This window comes from Thermobia domestica, chromosome 18 (assembly GCF_964235325.1).
Source record: "Thermobia domestica chromosome 18, izTheDome1.hap1.1, whole genome shotgun sequence".
Lineage (NCBI taxonomy): Eukaryota > Metazoa > Arthropoda > Insecta > Zygentoma > Lepismatidae > Thermobia > Thermobia domestica.
Window position 1 is genome coordinate 85,058,387 of NC_137471.1, and position 14,967 is coordinate 85,073,353.

The 14,967-nt window shown below is 37.8% G+C and overlaps 1 non-coding gene across 1 annotated transcript; it reads right to left on the reverse strand.

Moving 5' to 3' along the window:
• Nucleotides 1-2,135: 2,135 nt before the first annotated feature.
• Nucleotides 2,136-2,208, reverse strand: TRNAQ-CUG (transfer RNA glutamine (anticodon CUG)). Its single transcript has one exon. It is a non-coding gene; the product is annotated as a tRNA-Gln (tRNA).
• Between the last annotated feature and the right edge of the window lie 12,759 nt (nucleotides 2,209-14,967).

The window sequence follows — 14,967 nt, forward strand, 5'->3', positions numbered from 1 at the left end:
TGATTACCTTTTCCAGGATCTGCGAAAAACGAACTGCCTAGCTGGCTTCACTCTGTACAATACATGGAGCTGAATATATAGAATACTACTGGAGCGACCTCTCACGGAAAGTCTCTATTGTACACAGTGATGCCACTTTTGAGCTGGTTTTCAGTTTACCGCAGGCCCTGGAAAATGTAATCGCACAAACAGAAAACTATACAAAATATTATCATTAATTCATTTATTATACATAATGTAGCAATTGAACAGCATTACTTATTAAGTGTCGTACATGGTATAAATAAAAAATAAATAAATGCTCCCAGCAGAAAATGGGTAAATTACCTACACAAAGCGATAAACCGACCAGCCCATCCTTTCATATAGCAACTTGCGCGGTACTTGATTCATACAGTTTCTAAGCAGGGGGTAGGGGGATTCATTCTCGAGATTTAAAAAAAAAAATCGCATCGTGTTCCAATGTTATTCTGACGACAGCAAAATTACTTATTCGACATTAGAGTAAAATTCTTCCCCAATTTTTTTATTCCCCGCAATTTTTTTCTCGATGGCACAACTTGTGCCATTCATCCCTCCTGTTGGCGGCCCTTCTCTCTTAAAACGAACCAACCTTTCCTTTCATACGGCTACTTGCGCGGTACTTCATTCATCGAGTATCGAAGCAGGGGGTACGGAGGTTCACTCCGGAAAAGTTTTGAAAATTAGCTTCTCAAAATCATGTTTTAATGATATTCCGACAGTAAAATTGCTAGTTCGAAAGTAGAGTAAAATCCCCCCCAAAATTTTTCTCAATGGCGCAGCTTGCGCCATACATCCCCACTGTGGGCGGCCCTGTATGTATACATAGTCTTAATTCTTTACGAACTATTATATCGTATGTGCAATCACTTGTCTTCATAGGTGCATCAAATGTTATTGTTTGGGAGGAGCTATTTGAAGTGTACCTGATTGAATTTTATATAGTGTTCCGTTTTAAATTCATACCGCACAGGTATCTTTAACATGCGTGGTATGGTAATTAGTACTTAATTGAATCAAACAAGAAAAACCTATAGAGATGGTACGTTAATTTGATCCTACGCAAAATCATAATATTATTATTTGTATTTCAGACAATTATTTGTGTGTATTTCCACAGGTGCAACTAGAGGGAAGCCTGCTGCCCCATAGAATACCGTTGAACTACAGAAATAAGATCTTACCTAGTCACGCCAATTTCTTAAGTTTTCTTGCAGCTTGAGTCGCCTTATTCCTTCCATAAGTACCAGGGCCGTGCCGTGGAAAATCAACGCTCGGGGCGAGAGTATACGACGGCGCCCCCATACATATATTGCAAGCAATTTTTCCTATCTTTTTTCCTTTTTTCTCCCGAATTTTTCGCTCCCCCTTACTTCGACGCCCGGGGCCGTCGCCCCGCTCGCTCCTGCCACGGCACGGCCCTGATAGGTAACCCCTTGTTTGGTGTTACACCGTTTGAATAAATTCATCAGAGTGTGTTTTTCTTCAATATTTATGGTGACATCTAATATGATAAACCACTATAATAGCATGTGCTGTTATAATTGAAAATTTAGGAGGAATTCGTAATTTAACATTGTTCTTTCCTTGAAAAAGCAATATAAAGGAAATTTTTGAGCTTACAAGCCAAAAAGGTCCAACTCGGACCTAGTGGAGATACTAGTTGATTAAAAAGAACACAATTTTGTTAGAATCAACCTGTTTGACTAAATGCACAATATTCCTACAAACATTGCTTAATGGAAAACAAACATTTGACATGAGTGTCGCTCGAAATTGCTGAAAGATATATATTCAAACAAAATCTGATGTAATCTTTCTTTGTTTATCTTTACTCTTTCTTTTCCTTTCTATTCTTTTCTTTTCTTTCTCCTCCTTCTCCTTCTTTATTTTAATTTCCGAGAGACGACACAGAAGAGAAGTATGGTGATCGTGAAAAAAAAGTAGAATTCGAAATGAAATGAAACCTTTAAGTTTTACGTCCCACGCTTAAGCCGGGTAAGAGACGGTGATGATGAGAAATGAATGAAATGGTGGAATGAAGAAAGTGGGAGGAAACGGAAGAACCCTGAGGAAACCCACACATACGGTGTTTGTCCACCACAAAGTTTACTTGGCGCGAGCTGGGATCGAACCAGGGATCTCATGCACCAGAGGTAAACGCTCTACCACTGAGCCACCGCGGCCTCAAATTAGAATTCTAGATTTCAATGGATTTATATGTCTCATGGCCCTTACACCACGTAAAAGTTGTTTTTCAATGTGTCTGTTTTTTCGTCAGACTTGAAGAGTTTATCAAGTGATTGTACGCAAGAACACTCCCCATGTTTCTCTCTTGAGTCACCCATAAATAAAAATAATTTTTATTAAAAAAAAAACAGAACTTTTTTTTTTTACTTTTTAGGACGATTTGTTCTACTTTATTTGTTATTTAGTTTTAAGGAAAGCATGTTTTCTTTTAAAAAATATTGTATTTCCTTTAAGAACCGTCCCTAAAAATCCAAACACTGGTTATTAGTTACTATGATAAAACACATCGCACCAAAATCATAAATGTATATAAAAAATAGATCTAAGTTCTGGTACTCTTATGACTTCGTTCGGCCAGAGAAAGAATTGAGATCTGAAATGATACCAAGTTCTGTTTTGGAATATCGAAAATTGAAATATGAAATTTGCAACTTTAGTGCTGAGAACAAATAGCTAAGCAAAAGCCTGTTGAGGCGATACTCTTTAGAACTTATTTTCGCACTTGCACTAAAACTGGTAATTTCAATAAAACTTGGCTTGGTAATTTTAATAGAATATTCCGATTTCAATAGAATTGGCTTCCCTTCAGAATACTAACATTAAAGCTCTCAATTCTGGGAACCCAATTTACAATTTTAATGTACCTACACCCATAAGCAGGAATTTATTTCAGGGAATCCAAATTCATTGTGAGGATAAATTATATTAAAATTCGTCACAGATGTCACAGATGTATCCACGTGGTGAGTCCACAACAGTACAGTCAGCATGCGCCCACGATCCACAAAGGGTACACCGATACCAAAGCTCGTCGTTACGCCCAAATTCCTCACATATAATACACAGTTCATTTTGCTGATCAACTGGTAGATAATCATCACTGTTATTGTCACAATTGTTACCATCCCTTAAGCCATCTTCCTCTGACATTCCGCTGACAATGGTTTCCGTTGACATTAGAACTAACGGATTCATGTTCGTCAAGCTGATGATCTTCGGAACCATGGAATTGAAATGCATGACATACACGTACACGTAGGTAAATAACCATTTGGGGAATATAACCACCCGCAGCGTTCATACAACAAATAACTGCAATGTTCTTGCCTCTTTCCATAGTTGTAACTCCACTAATCCTCTTCCGGTCCTTCGTAGCGATGGCACAACTGGGATCTTGCACAATTGTCATTCCCGTCTCGTCTGCACTGAACATACGATCAAGGGAAAACTGATACTTTGACCTAACGTTGTGAAGACTAGTAAAAAATGCTTAACACTTCACTTCTATTAAAACCATGAATTCTAACCAAATTGATAGCTTCTAGTTTCCTAACAGACATACTAGGATTTGTTTGAGGAAGCCTTGAAGCCAGAAGCCTCCTACCATTTTAGATTCTACTGGAAAATTGTGTTTTATCTTATTTTTTCCGCATATTCAAATGCTGCTCGTTTTAGTCCATTAGGAGTCAAACCATAAAGCATGTTGAACATTGTTGTCAGATGACCTGTTACTTCTTTTTCTTGCGCCTGAGTAAAACCAACACTTGTACCCAATGTAGGAGAACCTATATTGTTGTTTGCAGCCCTATCATGAAGAGTTGTGTATGGAAAGTTGAACTGCTTGGACTTCCCTTCTCGTGTGGCTTGCATCGCTGCCTGAAGCTAATCTGGGCTCCGCTTCGCCTTATTAGTTTCTTTTACAGTTTCCAACAATCTGCAATTACAAAAGAAAGAAAGGGTTCTAAATATATTATAAAGCAACAATAAGGACAGGAAAAGTTAACGCTAGAATCACACAAGATGGGCGATAGGCCTACTCTGATGATAATTAGAGTGAAAATGAGCATTTTTTCTTTAATGTGCTAAATAAACTGGAATTACCGTTGGTAACTGTATTCGATTTTCAGTAATTATTAATTTTAAGAAAATAATGTGTTCCAAAGTTTCAGTGTTTGTCTCAAGTAGACGTATAGCCTATATTAGGTCTAGCTTTCTTTATAATTTGAGGCTGGAGAAGTATTCCAAAACTTTGTTAAGAATAGCGATCACCATGATGGTAAACCGATCACGTTGATCGGCATTCCCGACATCGCACCATTTTGAAAAGTAAGCTGGTTATACTGTAAAACGTAGTTTATTTGAAATATAACTATGTGCCATGCATTAGACATAAATATAATAACAACATTTGAGAGTTTAACATGTTTTTTTTTTTTTTTTTTATTTTCTTAAAACAAGTAAGATAAGGACGCTACTCACCACAACCTGGCGGCTCCACTTGGAATTTCACTACCCAACCAATCATCCAATGATTAGGGTGTATTATTTACTATTGTATTTACAATTTATAATTTCACATAATTCGTCCCCTACAAATTTCCACTTTCCCCTTTATTTTTGTCAATACTTATGATTTTAAACTTTCATTTATGCGGGGGGCAGCGGGGGCTCAGTGATAAAGCGTTCACTTCTGATGCATGAGGTCCTTGGTTCGATCCCAGCTCGTGCCAAGTGAGCTTTGCAGTGGACAAATACCGTGTGCGTGGGGTTTCTCAGGATTCTCACGTTTCCTCCCACTTTCTTCATTCGACCATTTCATTCATTTCTCATTATCACAGTCTCCTTTAGCCTAGCCGCCAAAAAAACGTTGGACGTAAAAGTTAAATATTTCATTTTTTTTATTTTTTATGATTTATGTGAAAATGTAGACATGGATGATCTTGACAATAATGTAGCTCTAGTGAAGCCGTTTCTAGCGCTGTGTCCACACACTCTACTGGAAGCTTCCGTTTATTAACGCATCTTTCTACGGCATGAGTATGACATGGCAACTTCTTGAAATTCGTAATTGGCTTACGTTAGTGTCTGCTTACAAACTGTCTTATTTCGTCGTTAGTCAATGCTGTTAACAAGGAGGAGAACTAAGAATATAAGTATAGCCGCAGAACTCTATGAGCTGTAGTGAGCCACCTTGAATGTGACAAAGAACCAGACTGAAAAGTCTTCAGAGCAGTGCCGCAACTGGATAACTTTTGATATGTTTAGTAAATACAATTGGTCTTTGCTAAATATCTGCCTGTCTACTTAAGGAATCACAGAATATATTGATAGGTTCAAATTCAATAACTGGTAGAGTGTGTGGACACAGTGCTAGAGACGACTTAATCAGAGCTACACCACGTTAAGATCATCCATGCCTACATTTTCGCATAAATCAGAAAAAATAAAAATTTTGTTTCACGCCCAACGGTTATGCCGGCTAGAGTAAAGGAGACGATGTTGAGAAATGAATGAAATGGTGGAATGAAGAAAGTGGGAGAAAACTGGACAATCCCGAGAAAACCCACGCACACGGTATTGTCCACCGCAAAGCTCACTTGGCGCGAGCTGGGATCGAACCAAGGGCTCCATGCACCACAAGTGAACGCTTTATCAGAGCCCCGCTGCCCCCCACATAAATGAGAGTTTAAAATTATAAGTAATTGACAAAAATAAAGGGGAAAACGGAAATTTGTAGGGGACGAATTATGTGAAATTATAAATTGTAAATACAATAGTAAATAATACACCCTAATCATTGGATTGCTGGTTGGGTAGTGGAACTTCAAGTGAAGCCACCCCTCGTGGTGAGTAGCGTCCTTATCCTACTTTAAGAAAATAAAAGAAAAACATGTTAAACTCTCAAATTTTGCAAATTTTTCACAAACATACGCGATCAGAAGATACTATGTAAATAGAGTTTATTTATTTTAAAGTTGTTTTTATATACTTGAAGAAACTTTTATGCTATATAGGGTCAACATTGTATATTGTTCAGTTGTTTTAGAAAAATAGAGAAAATTTATTGTTTTTTTTCCCGGATTTTTAAAATTTCAACGGCGATGCGGGACTGGAAGATATGTAAATAAAAAATTTTCTTTTTGGGAGTTTTCTTGTCTACACCAACGGCAACTTTTGCGCAATATAGTGTTTCGGAAATAGTAAAATAATTTTTTTCGAACCACCCTAACGTTGAACGTCAATGGTAGGAAAACAACACGAAAGATATCAGGTCGCACTCTTGTATAGACTGAGGTAGAATCTCACCAAAAATTGTACCTTCTGAGACAACTTATACAGTGAAAAGTTTAAAAATATGGAAGTAAAAACGAGTTTGTTTGAAATTTTGAAGAAAAGTAAACACCTTGAAAGAAATTACACACAGAAACTAGCTACCAACGGAAACATTTTGAATCTAGCGACTAAAAATAGTGTCATAGAAATAACACCTAAAAAGTGTCGGTTGTAAAGGAATCTGTGATAAAAGTCAATGAAGAATGTAAAATGTGTAGTAAATTCAACTGCAAATTATAAGAGGAAATCGACGTGAAAGTGACAAGAGGAATAATAAAGAAATTTTAAATTTATATGTGGAAGTAAATTCAATGCAAATAGAAAGGTAGCTAGGAAAAACTATTACGACAATATATATATATATATATATATACAGTATATATATATATATATATATATAAAACTAAGGATAAAAGTGTCTTTAACTGGATAAATATAACATGAGAAAATGGAAGAATCCATTGAGTTGCGTGACAGAAAGGATAAACTATGTATTTTAAACAATATAAAAGAAAACAAAGTAAAAGGGAATCGCAAAAAATTTGCGATATTAAAGGATAAGTTCAAGGACATGTAGCGAATGAAAAGTTAGATAATATTGCATCTTACGGAGTACTGAGTATTACATTGTACGGAGTAAAAACGTGGACATTACGAAAACATGACAAAAAAATATTGCACTTGAGTTCTCCGTAATTTCTATGTTGAGAAGAATGGAAAAACTTTAGGTGATAACAATGATAAACGGATAGAATGATTAGTAATAAGGTGGGTATCAGAATATAAGTGCAATGATTAAAAAGATGTTACAACGTTGTTGGAGAAGAAATCGTACTCTGAATGATATGATAGAAGGTATCATCATCATAGGTATTCTGCTATTATTGACAGGTCACTTGGCGCAACTACAAAGCTTCCATGCTCCACGGTCTTCCGTTAACCTCTTCGTCTTTACGTACGATTTCTCTGTTTTGATATTGTCCATTACTTATAGCCTCCTTCTCCCCTCCCTCTCTTTCCTGCCACTATACCCTCTAGCACGCCCCTCATGATTCAATTCCTTCTTAGTCAATGTTCCAATCAGTTTCTCTTCCAGTTCTCAATAATATCTAAAACTGTTCTTTTCCCCCACTAGTTCTAGCACCCTCTTATTCGTTTTCCGCTTGACCCAACTAATTCTCTCTATTCCTCTCCATACCCACATTTCGAAAGCTTTCAGTCGTTTTTCATTATTTTTGCGTAATGTCCATGTTCTAAGACGAAGTTTCATTAAGATCGTAGTATATAGAAACTTCTAAATATGTAACAACGTAAGTGATTACCAGTGATAGAAGAAATTTATGATTAATTGTACAGGTAGGGGTAGAAACACTATTCCGCCAGCTAAAGTAACTTCCTATTTACCTCAGAATGTTGACGTATATTATGTTTGGGTCTACAAGACATTCTTTCTTCTAGACATTCCCTCAATTTTAACATGCCAGGGATGCCCAGACTTATGCCTTCAACCAATATATCAACATAATGTACTAAACTTCGGATTGCCAATTAAAATTGCTAAACAAAAAACAAAACAAATGGATGACACTCCAAATTACACTTGTTCTTTTAAGTTTTGTATTATTACTTGTCAATTTTCCACTCAATCCAGACAATATAAATTTTGATTTTTTTTAAAGTGTAATTTCATTTCATCTGAAGATGGGCGGACCGCTGAAGGTAACACCTTCTCTGGGTCCATGAGCATTCATTTATTCTTCAACTTCTCTTGAGCCTTGAGCATTCATTTATTTGTAGTTTCATTTGGAGTAGGGTAACATGATTTATTTATTTATTGATGTGTTTGGCTGTTTACAATACAATTTACAAAATACAGAACTATAGAAAATAAAACAAGAAAACAGCTTCCTACAACAAGCAACGAAGCGCTGAAGTGCTGAAAAAGTATCTTGACTCTACGGTAATAGTTCAGAGAAGACACACATGAGGATGGTGAATTTGCTGAGCAGATCTGGTCCGGCTTTCAGCTTTGGAATGTTAAGTACGTAGCGTGTTGGTCAGGCTTAAATTCTTAAGAAGTTGAAGAAGTTCTTTAATACGAGGCGCATCCAGAAAGTAACTTCCCCACGCGTCCCATAGCTAGAAAACCGGTACGTTGCGCGAAACGACCGCGTGAACGTGAGAGAGTAAGATCCTAGCATGGCGCATGCGCCAGCGGAACTTCCCTAGTGCCCTCACAAGGGAACCTTCCGAAAATGATAGTGAAAGATGAAAGATGCTACCTATGCAGTGAAAGATGCTACCTATGCCAATTAAAAGAGCTGTAACAGAGATGAGCATTCCCAAAAAATTAGCTGCCCATAGCAATAGGTTCAAGAAATATGAGGGGTGGAAGTTCGGGAAACAGCAAGGTTGGACAAGGGGGGAGTGCAAATTCCGCAAAAAAAAAAGGGGGCACGGCAAAATACAATGTTGACAAGTGATGTGTAGAAAGAGACTTGCCACAATAGGGAACAAATGAAGGACACCAGTGGGGTTAACAGTGTTGCCAACTGCAAGAAAAGTACATGTTTTGCAAAGAGCACTATATGAAATGAGTGCAATATTCAGTGTCAACCTGTCATGTAGAACATAAGACATGGCGTGTGTAATCAATGGTACAATCTAACAAAAGAAAATAGAAAGAACAGAAGTACGAAAAATACGGAAAAGACGGAATTGGCCATAATGCGCCACATTTGATCACGAGCTGTGCATATTAGAATGAACAAAACAAGAAAGCACCAACTATGCAGGAAACCGACGTACCTAGAGTCAAAAAGAAAATCGAGTTACAAAGTTGGCAACACTAACCATGAAAATCCAGACAAGTCTAATATAGTTAGGCCATTCGCTTCACAAAAAGAAAATTCCTGCAACAGGCATTAGCCTTCGCATCATTTGTGCATGCTCGTCAACATTGTACATGCAATTGTTCGATGAGACAATGGTCCAAACAGAAGATACATTTGCAGTGAGCACAGCGGAATACTGCCAATCCGTCACACATGGTACAATGATCGCTGTGAATGTCTCGAAACAGTATTCTAGAGGTGTCGGAACCTTTGGTGGTCTTTCTATCACATATCCACACCTGTAGAAAGCAAACATAATCAAAGACTTGAATAAACATGCTGTAAACTGGTAATGGGTTAAGGTTTGAAGTTTCAGAAAATTCTAGAGGGGCCAAATATTAATGTGAGTATCTGATAACACAAGCTCTGTAACGTAGCGCACAAAGTTCTTGTATGGTCTAAAAAAAAATAAACATCAAGTGGTTGTATCAGACCCGTGCAACCAGGAGGGATCAGCTCAACTTTGAAATTCACTCCGGATGGTACATGCTCGTAGATAGCAAATGTTTCCTATAGGTGTTGTTGCACATTCCATGATCTATCGAAAGAGGTACTACTCGATCCCTGTTGGCATTTGAAGGTTTGAAGTTGGCTCCTGGGGCCCTATGATGGGCATCCTGGAGGCACTTGCTTCTCACAGACTTTTATCACCCCCTGACATTGGTACATTCTTGCAGAACTGGATCCGTCACATTTTTGTTCGTTTCGCAAATCTTTCAGGTCACAAAGTTTGGTGGGACTCCCTGTATATTTTTCGTACTTCTGTTCTTTCTATTTCTTTTTGTTAGATTGTACCACTGATTATACGACTGGTACAACTTGCACAACTGGATCCATAAGGTGACGTACACGTCATACCTTATGTTCTACATGACAGGTTGACACTGAATATTGCACTCATTTCATATAGTGCTCTTTGCAAAGCATGTACTTTTCATTGCAGTTGGCACCACTGTTAACCCCACTGGTGTCCTTCATTTGTTCCCTATTGTGGCAAGTCTCTTTCTATACATCACTTGTCAGCATTGTATTTTGCCGTGTCCCCCCATTTTTTTGTGCGGAATTTGCACTCCCCCCCCCTTGTCCAACCTTGCTGTTTCCCGAACTTCCACCCCTTATATTTCTTGAACCTATTGCTATGGGCAGCTAATTTTTTGGGAATGCTCATTTCTGTTACAGCTCTTTTAATTGGCATAGGTCCCATCTTTCACTGCAACTATCATTTTCGGAAGGTTCCCTTGTCAGTAGCATCGTGGTAGTGATTGAAGACGGATGTTTCTATTCCAGGTCCAGCCGCGTGTGAAGTTTTTGAATGCACAGGGCATAGCGCCAATTGAAATCCAACGTCAGTTGTATCGTTGCAAACATGTCAATGCCGATCCCATAAGTCTTGCTTTGTGTTCTGGAGTCAGTTGCTTCGGTACCCACCTGGCACGTAACTTCTTGAACAACAGGCCCTGCATGGCAATGGTGTGCAATAAGAGCGGAAAATCTGCGGGAACTGACCGCTGAGTTTCGTTATTGTGAAGCGACGATTATGCACGATGCGTTCCCGAACAAGGTCCACAAGGTCGTTTGTGATGACGGTTGGCCTCCCACTGCACTCCTCATCATGTACATTTTGGCGTCCTACTGCAAATTGTCTACAATAGCAACACACCATCTGCTTGTTCATGACGTTAGGCCTATAGACCTGGCACAGCTGACGATGGATTTCAATCGGCATTATGCCCTGTTCCTTCAAAAACTCTATCACTACTCACACTTAACAAGCGGCTGGAGCTGGAATAGGAACGTCCAGCTTCAACCACTGCCACGACGCCACTGAGAACACTTGGGAAGTTCCGCTGACACATGCCGGCATGCGCCATGATAGGACCTTAATCTCTCACGTGCACGTAATCGCTTTGCGCAACATATGGATTCCTAGCTATGGGACGCGTGGAAAAATTACTTTCTGGATGTGCCTTGTGGATGATGTCTTCAGAGAATGTTATCACCAGGAGACGTCTTCGGTGTTAAGCTGAGATAGTATATGATTTTGTATGCTCAGGTCTTGAAGTGGATGTAACAGTAGTGTCCTGAAGAGGTGCTGGATGTGGGATTGTGCTTGCTGATGTTGTTTTCCTTGTTACTTGTAGAATTTATATTCGCGGACATCCGGAATAATTAGCAGAGCGAGAGCCTTTATAGTTGACACATTTCGCTGGTGTGTCTCTGGTCTTTTTTCACATTGGTACGTCCAATGAGAGCCGGCACACTTAACGCACCGAAGCAGAGCTTGGCAAGTTGCTTGCGAATGCCCAAATCTTTGGCATTTGAGGCATTGCAAGTAATGTTTCCTTTGTAGTGGTTCCATGCGAACTTTTATGTGTAGCAATAAGTCTTCTTTGAAGATTCTGGTAACTTGTAGTCTTCTTTAATGTAATCAAGAATAGTGGGATATGGACTTTTCCTTTCCCGTTTTCACGAATTTGAGTTCACACTTGTGAAATTGAGAATATTGGGTAATCCTTCTCCTTGAGTGCTGTTGTGATGTCTTCAATGCTGGTATCAGGTTTCTTCTTGACTTTGGTGGCATATTGTAGTTTAACAAATGTTTTGCACAACTTTGTAATCTTTCTGAAGCTCACCCCTAATTTTTTGTGTATCCTTTCATGTTCTCTACGTTAATAGATACAATATCGAGACAGTATTATAGATCCATAAAATACATTAAAATTATGTTATAAAATGTAATAAATAAATAAATAAATAAAAATAAACAAAATTCATGTTTAAGTTGAAAGTCATGACAGACAGTCATCTCTTGGAGATTATATTGCAGCTTAAAGCATAATGTTTTTAAAGACGGTTTTAGAGGGAGTAAGAGTGGAAGCATGGGACATAAACACTTTTCATCGTATCAAGTTTGTTTGGAAAAAGTGACACATTCGTTCAATGTAAACGCCAGACGTGTTAATGCAGCTATACTAGACCTAATAGATATGTTAATGGGAATATTAAAGTTGTGAACTATTAATACGGATTTTTAATATAATAAAGTACAACTTTAATATCCCATCAATACAGATGCATTAACGTATCAATGATTAACATTGAACTATCGTAACATAAAAGATAAAGAACTTCATAGACTCGACATATAGAAGGTGATTGAAAAGTAACCAGCTATTTTAAAATAATTATAACTTATTCATATATTGTAATATTTTTCTCAGCGTTTTTGTCTATGTTCCTTAGTTTCAGATCTATTTAACTTGTTAAATTTAGAAGCTCTACGAACATGGCTGGACGTCTTATCCTGCAAAAGCGTGGCCAACTAGCAACAGGTTGGTACAATGATGGTGGAAAACATACTTAAAACATTTGTGAGTGGTTGAATTCTATTGTTGTTGTTCGTGAATTGTTATTATTGTTCGTGAATGACTGAATGTCCACTTTACTAGAAGAGGAATAAGTCGCCGTATTCCTCATAAGTGGCCAGCCAAAAGCCCTGACTTAACTCCCTGCGTGCTTTTCCTTTGGGGTTCGTTAAAGGAATAAATTTACTCTGTAAAGGAGGGACTTTATAAGAACTTGAAGGACAAGTACAAGAAGTTATATTTTCGTTTCCACAAGACTTCTGGTTAAATCAATTGATATGATTTCCGAATAGTTTCAGAAGCTAGTGATGAGTGCTCGTGCCTACATCGAATTTTAAGTAAAAGTCCATGCTATACCTACACCTTCTTCTCATATTTATTTCTTCTAAAAATTGCTGTTAAGAAATAAATTATAAGAAGTTTAAAATAGGTAGTTACTTTCAATCACCTTGCATAGTGAAAAGTGGCCTCTGTTAAATCGAAGTTAATAATTCATGCTAACTGTATCCACTTCTGCTCCTTGTTATTCACTGGAAATAACTTAAAATTCTGTTTCATTTAGACGATCGTCCTTAATCTTGACCAGTTGTTATGAGAATGGAACTATAGTTTTTCTTAAGATCAATATATTATGCACACCATCCCTCGTGATCAACAACAACAGATTCTTGCAGGAATGTCAGTTGTACATTCCTTGAGAAGATGGCATTACTGCAAACCTAGTCCAACAAAAATGACCTGATGGCTATTATAGAATTATAATTGCAATTAGAATTATAGCAAAATATACATGGTCTTCGAGATGTCCCCGTATCCCTGGGCGTTTTTATCATAGAGAGTTATGTCAATATAATTTTAATTAATTTATTTATTTAGTACATACATAAGAGCGGTTCTGGGTTCGATTCCCGGTGGGGACAGTCGGTCGAAAAAGTGTAAGAGCTTTTTCAGGCCAGTCATCTTGAGTGAGGTTTTCCTGGGTTTTCCTTACTCACACCAGGTAAATGCAGGGATGGTACCTAACATATATGACCCAAGCAGCTTCCTTCCGTTTCCTCGGATAGTGTGATCGCCGAGGGACATCATCGCTGATACGTGACGAGCTAACATAACAATATATATGCAGAAAACTCAGAAATTTAATTCCTAAATTCCTAAATTTGGCACATACCACAACACAACCATCATGTTCTGAAGAAAAGTGTTTACTTGCTCCGCTCATTTCACACATCATCTTGAAAGTGTATTTTATGGAAAGTTATTTTCTGATTTATTTTATTATTAAATTTTTCAAGAGCTAAAGGCAATTGTCTGTGTGTCCTCGTACTTCCTGCTTCTTTATATGTACAGTCTTGTTTTCTTTACATTAAAAACTTAGCCACCCATCTCTCTTTGAAAAGCTATGTATTTTTATCCATGGACGAAATTAAATATATCAAATCCTAATTTTCTTTTGACAAATTTGAGATTTTTCTTCAAGCTAAATGGCTATACAGAAATACCTCAGTTCTCTATTTTTAATTTGATAACAAAACTCCAATTATTGTGCTCCAGATTCGAATTATCGCGGCCGCGAGACGTCGTCTGTTAATACAACCAGATTTGCATTTAGTTTTGACTCTTCAATTTGAGGGAAAAAAAACCTCATAGATAGCGAGAATAGGCTTTTGGTATAGATTCAATACTCCAAGAATAGGTTTCATCTTCGAATTTAGTCCTCTTTTTCAACCGGAAGTGGTAGATATCTACTACTTCCGGTAACAATATTCGATCTCCATTGAAATGGTAAGTGATAGCGGGAAATGGCATTTTAATATGGATTCAGTGCCCGGAACAATAAGTTTAACCTCAATCTTTATTATCGATCAATAAAAACCCAAAGCTCTAGATCTACTAGTTTTTTAACAGAAACATCTTTGCATATTCAAGTCCGAGGCATGGCCAGCTCCCTCAAGAGCTAAGTGAGCTCCCGCCTTCAGATATGTTATTCCTGGATAGGAGTTGGGATGTTTGAAGATTTTAAGTACTATAGATCCCACGTCTATAAAGCAGACAAATGGGCTTAACTTGCTTTTTAGAAGAAATAGCTAGTGAGCTGTTTCGAGGGGATAGCCAGAAGAGCGTGAATCCGGGTGTCTTAGTGTTGAAATCTCTCCTCAGGGGTGCCCACAAGGGGGGGCTATGACGCAAACTGCGTCATTGAAATATATGGGGGGGGGTAAAAATCTATATAAATATGTTTGAGGGTGTGTAAAAATTAATCGAAAAAAAATTTTTTAATGGAAGAACACTTACGGATAGACAATTGAGGGGGGTGCGTCATG